Source organism: Durio zibethinus, chromosome 18 (genome assembly GCF_047325235.1).
Source record: "Durio zibethinus cultivar Kanyao isolate XHJ-2024 chromosome 18, ASM4732523v1, whole genome shotgun sequence".
NCBI classification, from domain to species: Eukaryota; Viridiplantae; Streptophyta; class Magnoliopsida; order Malvales; family Malvaceae; genus Durio; species Durio zibethinus.
Window position 1 is genome coordinate 13,198,643 of NC_143179.1, and position 12,010 is coordinate 13,210,652.

The following is a 12,010-nucleotide window of genomic DNA, read 5'->3' on the forward strand; positions in this document are numbered from 1 at the left end:
ACCTTTTTCATATGTAACCGATTCTCAAACTCTGTTCTGGTTAGTAGACTTGAACTTATTCTTTTGAGGACTCTTAAGCTTAGGTATTCCTTAAAATGATAGATTCCTTAGGTGACTGATCACACCTAGTAAAAAAAATTGATGGCAACTCCATTCATTTGATAAATCTAGCTATATATTTTTGAATCTATATATTATGATAATTATATTAATATAATACTTGATTGTGAGTGTAACTTAAAAAAAATTAATTTTTTCCTTAAGATTAAAAAAAATTATGTTAGATAATGGTGGAGAAATTTTTAAATATAACAAGTCGAATTATAGGGTTATCACATTTCCATGCATTCAGTTTTAATTAAAAATAATAATAAATTATTGTAATTACAAAATGGACATATGATAATATATAAGTTTATTGTGAAGTTTAAAACTTTTATAGTTAGTAATAGTAATTATTTATAATTAAAGGTATAAATATTGTGAATTAATCTTTGCAAGAAATAGCACATATATATATAGTGTGAAAAGTTAAAACATTGCCAAAATTAATTAATTACTAGATGAACAAATCATTGATGTAGATATAATAAATTCTAGAAGTGAAATGGCCATTTGGAGTTATCATGAAAATCTTAAAATTTCAGGAGTATTTCAATTGGTTAGTTGTTCTTTATTTTGAAAAGATAAAATATTAAATTAAATAAGCTTGATTAATATTTAAAAAAAATATTTAATACATGCTTTTAAATTTTATTATTTTTGTATGAAATAAATAATATGTCTTACAAAGTGATATATGAAATAAAAAATATTTTGAAAAAAATTTTAAATTTTGAAAAAGTTTTATTTTAAAAATATATTATATTTTGTACTAAATAAGTATCATATATTTTAAAATTGTTATTTGATTTGAAAAATATCATGGAAAAAAAGTTTTACAAGTTTGGTCATAATGATTAACCATTATTTGAAAAATATTTCTTAAGTGCATATAAACTTTTCTTTATGTTGTTATATTTTTCAAGCCGAAAATACTATTTAAAGACAATTTATTTAAGCTTAAATGAAAGTTCAATTATTTGTTTTAAAGTGAATTTATTCATCTTGAACTCAATACAATTTTGATAATATCGGTTTTGAGAAATAAATTAACTTGAGAAAGTTATTTTGTAAGAACAAAGTTTTTCAATATTAAATTTATTTTTTTGTATTGATTTATAAAGTTTTAATATTTGAATTTTATATGGATAGAAAACATTTTAAGTCTACTTTCTAATTGATAAAATAAAATCTAAATCTAAATTTTTTAAGAAAAGATTTTGAATTTTTATATGAGATTATGTACGTTACCTAATAACTGTATAAGAGGTAGTTTTGAAAATTCATTATAATTTTTATATATTGAATCAAATGTTGAATTTTATATAGATAAAAAGCTCCTTAAGTCTAGTTTTTAAATCTTTAAATAAATCTTGATTTAAAATTGTATAATTCAAGATATGATTAAATTAATAAAAAAGTGCAAGATAAAATTTAGTTTAGGCACCCTACTACACTATTCATCCAGAATCATATCAAATGCAAAAGCGACTTGACTCCATCGATCATTGATCTTTTATCAAAATGGATTAATTCATTATCTTGAAAGTGTTAAAATTTGAATGAAATTCAATACCCAATTGATTCATTATTGTACCCAATTGATTCCTTCATCCCTAACAACCTCTAACAAGTAATTTTTGAAGAAAATAAAAGCTCTTTTCTTCTATAACTCAATCTTAACAACTCCAATTCATTTTTCTCTAAGAAGGTCTTGCAACACCCATTGAGAAAAGAGCAACACGAGAGAAAGTTCATAAAGTTGTATCTACAAAATTCTCCAAGAAAATTAAAAGCAATAAAGAGTTTAAAGCTTAAATTCTATATTCATTGTATTTGTTGTATCTAAATCATTTAGTCTTTTATTTGTATTTCAATTAAGCAAACATTCAATCTTGGGAGGGATACTTAATATGCAAAAAATTAGAGCTTAATTGTAATAAAGATGTGCGGTATTGTCTTAAATGGTTTTGAAAGCTTTTGTAAAATTTATTTGAGTGGTTAGAGGTTGTAGTTTTAACTTATAAAGATAGGGATTAGAGATTACTATCTTAACTTAGAAAAATAAAGAGTGAGGGATTAGAATTTAGCCTTAAAAGGTAGTTTTGTAAGAATTTTAAGAACTAGTTAATTGGGATTCTTGGCTAAAAAATTAAGTGAAAGGGTATAAGTGTTTTTGGAAAAGGATCGAATCTTTATAAATATTTATATTTAATCTCTTTACCATACTCTTTTTTTTTCATTATTATTTATTTTTTTTTTAATTTCAAATATTTTTTAATTTTTAATTTATTTAAAATTTATTTTTAGAAAAAAATTTAAAGATGATTTAATTCATCCCTTTTAAATTATTATTTACACATGAACTAATTCGATCTTTTTAGCTAACTTGGACATTTTTATCCTTTTATCAATTAGATGTCACAAAAGCTATTACAGGAGAGGTGCACACCCGAGATTCTCGAATCATCACCTCTCATGTCACTGATAGGGATGGTAACGGGTCTAATCGAGACGGATTTTTGCTCACCCCGAATCCGACCCGATTTTATACCTATCAAACCTGAATCCAAACCGAATCCGATCTGACCTGAATTTTTTTATTTTTTAAATACCCGAACCCAATCCGATGTTGTATAAAGCATACCTAACTTGATCTGACCCGAAATTAATAAAATATTATTTTTAAATATAAATATTTAAATATATAATTATATAAATATATATAAATAAAAATTAATTTAAAATTATTTTTATATAATATCATATTAAATTTATCTAAAATTCGAATTCGATTCAACATCGATTTTTTCTTAACGTTATACAATTTAATCTAAAATTTAATTTTTATAAAAAAAATTAATCTTATAAAATCAAGTTGAGTGAAAATCCATCGAGACGAATTGGATACCCCATCCTTGTCACTGATGTAGGTATCCACCTTATAACATGTGCTCTCTAGCGATTATTTTACGTGCCTTTCTCGAATTGTTCCATGTAACATCACGTCGGCAGGACTTACCCCACGTCAAGTCACACTAGCTACATCATCTCAATAATAAATATATATTATCTTCGCTCAGATAATCCTAGATCTTTCCTCACGCTTTTCTTTCGATCCTTCTTCTATCTTGCTCTCTATTAAATTGAGTGTCGAAACACATACGTGAAAATCACCTCCAATCTTTATTTTTTATTTATGTTTCCTCTTTAAGAGGTGTCTGCCTTCGATCCGAGCTTTGCTCAAACAATCATTGCGAGTAATTGAATTAAGTAAAACATTTTTAAAATTTGAGTTAATTATATAAAAAATCTTTGAGAGTAGTTGAATTAATTCAATTTCAACTTAAAAGTTAGACTTTTATTAATATTATTTATTCAAACAAAGAAACACCAAATTTAAAATCAAATTCTAATATTTACAATTTTATTTTTTATTTTCAAATTACAATATTTTCATAAAAAAAAATTGAGTCCCACAGAGATAAATGCGAAAGGTGTGAGTTAGATATATGATCGTGAAACACATTGCTAAAAATAAAATCAGAGGTTAAAAGCATAAGGGAAATTAGAGATTCAACTTTTGCGGCTATAGCAAGTTTTAAGTTGGCAAATTGGCACGCAAAATACCTTTCAACTGTAATAGGAACGTTTGTGGGGCAGTGTATATCTAGAATACTTTTGAAACATCATAATCTTCTTGAAAATTAATGGTCACCTCTTTTATAGGAAAAAAAAAAATCAAATTCGTTCTGCAACATAGTTGTATAGCCGACATAAAATTCTTTGAAAGGAAGAAATTATTTATGAAGTTCCTATTAATTTGGTTCGGTGAGAATTATTAATAAATTTGCTGTGACTTAATCAGAATCACAAAATTTTAATTTAAATATAATTTTTATTAAAAAATCAAATTCATTCTATTGAAATACTTAAAATAAAATTCATATATATTCATTATGAATAATTAAGATTTTGTAACGTAATTAAGTCAATTTTTTGGATGCATTTGCTTAATGCCAATTTTTTTAGTTCTTATGAAGCAGATACATGGCAAGAATAAACTCATTAAGCTCCTCAATTAAGTACTAACCAGCCCATATCTAATTATTTCAAGTTTGTAGCTATCAAAAAAGACATTGTCAAAAATTCAAGTTCTAATTAAATTTCTTTTTTTTTTTTTTTTGGAAGAAAGTTCTAATTAAATTTCTTAGTGAAAGCAATTGTAATAAAGTAGCACCAAACGTTAATACGAAGCAGCAATGATTTATTTCTTTGATTATTTTATCTATATAGATTGGTACAAGATTTCATTTCTTGAATTCTATATACTCTAGTTTTTTTTTTTTTTTTTTTTTTTTTATAGATTCTGTTTTGGTATATGCTTAATCACTTCACCAGAATAATTTCAAGAAATCATTTATAAACAATAAAGGAATTTTCAAATCAATTGATCTGCTAATTCTAATGTTAAATTACAATTATAATTATAATCAAATATAAAAAAATTATAATTATAAATGTTACATTCAATTCGTACATAAATATTAATTAAAGCAAACTTGCATTTAAATAGATTTCTCATTCCAAAATCCTACTTGCGATATACCCAAAATTGACATCTTCTTGGTATACCAAACATTTTCTATTTTTTTTTCATAATTCGACCATTAGTCCAAATTTATTTCAATGCTTTTAAATAAGAGTTTATATTTGATACACTATCAATATATAAATCTTATACTTTTTCAATGAATTAGAAGATGATAACTTATTAATCATTCTTTTCTACCTTTTTCACTTTGCACATTTCTTTTACACTTAGATCCATTTGTAAGTCTATTAATCATTCAATATTCATCTAGTTTGTAGGTGAAGGTGAAGGGAAATATTAGAACTAAAATATAATAATATAGTTGTTTTCTATTAATTTTTCTTTTTGAAAATCATTTCTTTTCATTTTAAAAGCTTTTAAAAGCATTACCTTTATTTTGTAACTTAAAATCCTTAAGTATCAAAAGAATTTTAATAATAGCTATTCCCATAATTCCTCAAAAATCTTTTGATCACACCAGCTCCTCTAGAGCCAATAAAATCTCATTATTCTAAGCATTACGGGTCATTCATCAAAAAATTGCTTTGCTTTCAAATATAAGATGCAATGTTTAATCAAAACTGGCCTGTTGAGTCTTAGGAATAAAGGAGAGCCCAAAGTTGTTGATAGGTCATTGCCTAATCATAATGGCTGAAGAACTTATCCATAACAGTACTATGATCTTGAAGCTGAAGTATAGGACTAGGTAGTAGATTTTAGGGTTTTTTTCTTTGTTAAGATTGTTTTTGGATATTTTTTTCAGAACAACTTTTAATTTTTAATTAAAAACTTTTTTCTTTTTCTTTCTTATTATTTGATAGCACTCAATGCATGCATCTATTTGTTCATATCTAATATTTTTTTTCTTTTTGTATAAATTTGTAGCTAGACATTATTCTAATTCTTAATTATGGTAGTAAAGATTCAAGAGCCTAATCGACAAGGTAATGCCTTACCATTTATAGAGCCAAAACAACATAGCTAAATTGAAAAATTAATAAAGCTTAAGATGAAATGAGAGGAGATCCGGTCTAAATAATGCAAATGCTAAAAAATTTAAAATAGTGAGAAAAAAGTGGAGGAAGCATGCATACAAGCATCTCAAGGGGCACAATCATAGCAAACACCACCTTTAGAGCATATTCTTGTCTCAAAATACCTTTAACAACTACACAAAAATAGTTTTAAAGACACACTGCTCCTGTTTTAGGTGAAGAGATCCAATTTCAGTTCTAGTCCTTGATGATCTTGAAAAGCTAAAAAAAATTGAAGGAAAGTTTATTTGAAGCACAAAAAATTCAAGTTTCCAAAAAAAAGATGGATCTCATAGAGGAGAGGTTTTGAGGTATTGAAAGAATAGATTTTTATGGATCTATGGTTGCATCGAAGCTTTGCTTTATGCTAGATGTGATTGTTTCGCCCAAGTTTAAGGTCCCAAAATTTAAGAAATATGATGGGATGAAATGCTAATGACTTATGTCACTATGTATTGTATAAAGATGATTGCCCATGCCCTCGATGATAAGTTCTTGATTCATGTATTCTAAGACAGTCTTACAAGGTCCGTTACTAAGTGGTATGCTTAGTTGGACAAAACTCCCTTCACTTTGTGAAAAGAATTGGTTAGCGCATTTGTAACCCAATACTAGCACATCTTAGAGTTGACTCCAAATCAGTTGTCTCTACAAAGCATTGAGAAAAAAGATATTGAGAGCTTTAGAGAATATGCTCAAAAGTGCAAAGATGCTACTGCCCAGGTTCAATCACCTTTAACAAAAAAAAAGATTATAGTTTTGTTTGTCAACACTCTTAAAACTCCATACTTTGAAATGATGATTAGAAATGCAACTACGAATTTTGTTGAGATGGTCAAATCTAGGGGGATAATAGAAAAAGCCATAAAAAATTAAAAGCTTAAAAGTGATGATATAGCTATTGAAATCAAAATCTAAATTTTTTTAAAAAATATTTTAAATTTTTACTAGAGACTATGCATGTTATCTAACAACTGTATAAGGGGTAGTTTTAAAATTTTATTATAATTTTTATATGTTGAATTATATGTTAAATTTTATATAGATAGAAAGCCCTTTTAGTTTTTAAATCTTCAAATGAATCTTGATTTGGAGTTGTATAGTTCAAGATATTATCAAATTAGTAAGAATAGTGCAAAATAAAATTTAGTTTGAGGCACCTTACTGCACTATTTATCCAAAATCATACTGAATGCAAAAGCAACTTGACTCCATCAATCATTGATCCTTATCAAAATGAATTGATCCATTATCCTACAATGGTCAAAATTTGAATGAAATTCAATACCCAATTGATCCATTGATATACCTAATCGATTCTTTCATCCCTGACAGCCTCCATTGGCTAGTTTTTAAAGAAAAACAATGGCTCATTTCTTCTCTAACTGAATCTTAATTAATCTAATTCATTTTTCTCTAAAGAGATCTTTCAACACCCATTAAGAAGAGAGCAACATGGGAGAAAGTTCATAAAGTTATATCTACAAAATTCTCAAAGAAAATTAAGAGCAACAAAGAGTTTAAAGCTTAAATTTCATATTCTTTGTATTTGTTATATCCAAATCATTTAGTCTCTTATTTGTGTTTCAATTAAGCAAACACTCAACCTTAAAAGATATCTTTAATATTCAAAAATCAAAGCTTAATTGTAATCAAGAGGTGTGGTATCCTCTTGAATGATTTTGAGAGTTTTTGTAGAAATTCATTTGTGTAATTAAAGGTTGTTATCTTAGCCTATAATGATAGGAATTAGAGGTTGATATCTTAGCTTAGAAAAATAGGGAGTGAGGGATTGGATTTTAGCCTTAAAAGGTAATTTTGTAAGAATTTTAAAAATTAGTTAATTGGGATTCTTGACTCATAAGAGAGAGAATATAAGTATCTTTGAAGAATGATTGAATTTCTATAAATATTTATGTTTGATCTCTCTACTCTACTCTTTTTTTTTTTGTAATTATTTATTTGTTCTTTAATTTCATATATTTTTTTTATATTTTTAATTTTTGATTTTACATTTATTTGAAATTTATTTTTAAAAAATAATTTGTAAATAATCTAATTCAACCTCTTAAATTGTTATTTAAACTTAAGCTAACATAATCTTTTTAGCCTACTTTGGCAATTTTATCCTTTTGTTGACCTGATGAGGCAAAAGCCATTACGAGAGAGGTGCGCACCCGAGATTCTCGAATCTACACCTCTCATGTCGCTGATGCAAGTATCCACCTCGTCTCATGTGCTCTCAAGTGATTATTCGGGCCTGCCTTTCTCTCACTCCTTTTTCTATCTTGCTCTTTATTAATTTGAGTCACCTTCAACCTTTGTTTTTTTACTTATATTTCTTTTTTTCCTAGGTATCTGTCCTTGATCTTTGCTCAAACCATCATTGTGAGTCATTGAATTAAATAAAAATTTTTAAAATTCGAGTTAATTATATAAAAAAACCATTGAAAGTAGTTGAATTAATTCTTTTTATACTTAAAAGTTAGACTTTTATTAATATTATTTATTCAAACAAAATTACATTAAATTTAAAGCCAAATTTTAATATTTACAATTTTATTTTTTATTTTTAAATTACAAATTTTTTATAAAAAAAATTGACTTCCATGGCAATAAATGTGAAAGGTACGAGTTAGATATATGATCGTGAAACACATTGCTAAAAATAAAATCAAAGGCTAAAAGCACCACGGAAATTAGAGATTCAACTTTTGCGGCTATAGCAAGTTTTAAGTTGGCAAATTGGCACGCAAAATGCCTTTCAACTGTGATAGGAACGTTTGTGGGACAGTGTATTTCTTCTAGATTACTTTTGAAACATCATTATCATCTTGAAAATTAAATGGTCACCTCTTTTATAGGAAAAAAAAAATCAAATTTGTTCTGCAATATAGTTATATAACCGACATAAAATTTTTTGAAAGGAAGAAATTATTTATGAAGTTCCTATTAATTTGTTCCAGTGAGAATTATTAATAAATTTTGATGTGACTTAATCTTACTCACAAAATTTTAATTTAAATATATTTTTTTATTAAAAAAATCAAATTCTTTCCATTGAAATATTTAAAATAAAATTCATATCTATTCATTATGAATAATTAAGATTTTGCAACGTAATCAAGTCAATTTTTTGGTATGCATTTTCTTAATGCCAATTTGTTTAGTTATTATGAAGCAGATACATGGCAAGAATAAACTCATTAAGCTCCTCAATTAAGCACTAACCAGCCCATATCTAATTGTTCTAAGTTTATAGCTATCAAAAAAGACACTGTCAAAAATTCAAGTTCTAATTTCTTTTTTTTTTTTTTTTTGGAAGAAAGTTCTAAATAAATTTCTTAGTGAAAGCAATTGTAATAAAGTTGCACCAAACGTTAATAAGAAGCAGCAACGATTTATTTTCTTGATTATTTTATCTATATATAGATTGGTAGAAAATTTCATTTCTTGAATTCTATAGGCTCTAGTATTTTTTTTTATAGATTCTATTTTGGTATATGCTTCATCACTTCCACCTGAGTAATTTCAAAAAATCATTTATAAACAATAAAGTAATTTTCAAATCAATTGATCTACTAACTCTAATATTAAATTACAATTATAATTATAATCAAATATTACATTCAATTCGTATACAAATATTAATTAAAGTAAACTCATATTTAAACAGATTTCTCATTCCAAAATCCTACACGCGATATACCCAAAATTGACATCTTCTTGCTGTATCAAACATTTTCTATTTATCTTCATAATGCGACCACTAGTCAAAATAATAATGGACTCAAATGGTATAATATGAAGTCTATAAATTAGCTAATATAATATATCATATCCTATAATAATATTAGCATTGCAGTATAACTGCTAAGACTGTTGTTTAATGTCGTGCTTCTTTGTTCTAAAGTCCTTCAATGCTTTTGGGTATTCACGCCTGCGCATGCCCCTTTTTTTTTTTTTTGGTTTGTGTATGCTTCGCTATGCTTTTTTTTTCCCAAATTTGTTTCAATGTGTTCTCTTTTTCATCCAATAATTCAATCTTGTCTAGTGAAAAGCCTAAAAAGGTGTAGTAATACTTTTTTTTCCCTTTCTTTTGAAGAAAAATTGCTTACTCTATTAATGCAATATTAGGCCAGACATGGCAAGCTTTCTCAACCCCCAAAAAAGAAGTGAATTCTTTTATAGCTAGTTTAATTATCATTGAATCGGTCTGATAAACATTGATTGCATTACATTGAGTTTAAATTCAATATTTCAGAAAAAATAAAATAAAAAACCTTCATTTGGTCAAGTGAGACAATCTGCTTAGAAAAGGATCTTGGAGGGCTAAGTATCACTGACTTAGACCTAAATATTGGTGGATTGATTGACTTAAGGCAAACCAAAGGCTGCTGTTGCTGGAAGTGTTATCATGCTGGAATAATCAAAAGGTTTTTTCCCAAGTCAATTGGTGTGAAGGATTCCAATTACGCTGAGTTCATGGCAATCATAGAGGAAGGGACTCTCTTTCTTTTCTTCATCTACTTGGGCTTGCTTTCACTATATTATTATTATTGAAAGTAATTCTAATTAAGAATGAAGTTCCGTGGACCACCAAGCATTCCATTGTCCCTTGGCGTACGGAACTTATCCCAAACCAGATTGAAAGCTTTAAGTCCAGACTCAAAGGTGTTTCTAATTTTCTTCATACTCAAAGTGAGGCTAACTCGGTTGCTGATTTGTTAGCCAAATGAGGAGTCTCTCTTGTGGCGTGGCTGTAAATTGTAATGGTTTTAAGTCTTACCGTCACTTTTTGCTACAGATTTTTGTTTCTGTTTCGCTAATTTTTATTTCAATAACATTCCACCAGACAGTTTCTTAAAATAAATTAAAAAATAAAATAAAATTCATCTGTCTCACTGGCAACTTGCTATCACCATCACCTACACTAATTATCTTCCAGTATCACTAACATACAAAATTTATGGCGCAGAAAGAGAAAAAAAAAAGGAAAAAAGAAAGAAAGAAAAAGACACTTCTCTTCTTATGCCAGTTAAAACTTAAGAGAGCTGGTGAGGTTATTGGTCTGGAAAACTGCCCACACATGACAGATAGTTCTTAATTTTGTTTTGGGGGGGTGTGGAGATTGGGATGGGGTTAATATTTTTGGGATTTTTTTTACTTTTGTTGGATGTGTCTTTTATGATTAGTTGTTTTCTTTGTGTTATAGGGATGCTGCTTTCTTCTGTTGATATTCAGAAAGATGATAATGTCTAGCGCCTGTTAGCCCACGGAAAAGGATAGAAAGGAGAGATTGGAGAACCCCTAGAAAAAAATGAAGGAAAAAAGGTGAAGAAAGAGCAGCAGGTGATCAGTCAGAAGAGCAAAGATACTTAAATGCCTAAAAAACAAAAAAAGCAGAGAAAGTGAAGTACTATGTTCTCTGAGCGATGAAATCAAACAACAATTGCAGCTCCTTTATTTTACCCTGTCTTCTTTCTCACAACTCTAGTGTTTACAGTCATGCATTGCTTTTCTTCTGTATATCAAACTCTTGTCATGTGTTTCCTTTAGACTCTTCCATTTCCATGGGAGATTGGGAGAAATTGTACAATATTTGAATGAAAACATAACTGTAATGGAAAATCAAAACTTTAAACATAAATTTCTCATCTTTTTTTCTCGACCCACTCAGTTCCTTTCAAAACCCAGTTTCAGAATGCAAATTTCGACAAAAAAATTTTGACTTCACGTTAACCAAAGTGAATCATAGCAGCTGAAAATTTGAAACTCATCTACAACTATTTGTGGGGCTATGCTTTTCTCTCAATCTTGTTTTGGATCAAAATAGTAAATCATTATTTTACGTGTCTTGGATCCAGAATAAGCCATTTTAATGTTTGTCAAATTAGTTATGAAGATGGTGCAAAAGTAATTAATGAAGATGTTGAAAATGCAATACAACTAAATTACTTAATTCCTTTGAAATCAAATCCTACCTGCAAATGCTGACTTTTTTTTTCCCACTCCGCATGCTAAAACTTTCATGTAACATGAATTAAGAAACACTATTCCTGTTAGTAGCATAAATTTGAAATAATATTGTTAATTTTATTAAACTTATTTTTATTATAAGTAAGGATGTTAATTTAATTTATATTCCATGAAGAATTTAATTTTTTACCCAAATAAAAACATGTATGGATATCAAATTTTAGGTTAAGATATGTATAATTTTGAAAGACCCTTGTAGGATGAAAATGAGTGTAAACTTTTACGCAAAATAAATATGAAT

The 12,010-nt window shown here is 27.3% G+C and overlaps 1 long non-coding RNA gene across 2 annotated transcripts; it reads left to right on the forward strand.

Annotated features, from left to right (window-relative positions):
- The first annotated feature begins 9,451 nt into the window (after positions 1 to 9,451).
- LOC111300579 (uncharacterized) lies at positions 9,452 to 11,401 on the forward strand. 2 transcript variants are annotated; one of them, XR_002691444.2, is made up of 2 exons: positions 9,452 to 10,499; positions 10,946 to 11,401. It is a non-coding gene; the product is annotated as an uncharacterized LOC111300579 (long non-coding RNA). The 2 variants fall into 2 exon arrangements; XR_002691445.2 differs by lacking the exon at positions 9,452 to 10,499 and adding an exon at positions 10,512 to 10,787.
- The last annotated feature ends 609 nt before the right edge of the window (positions 11,402 to 12,010 follow it).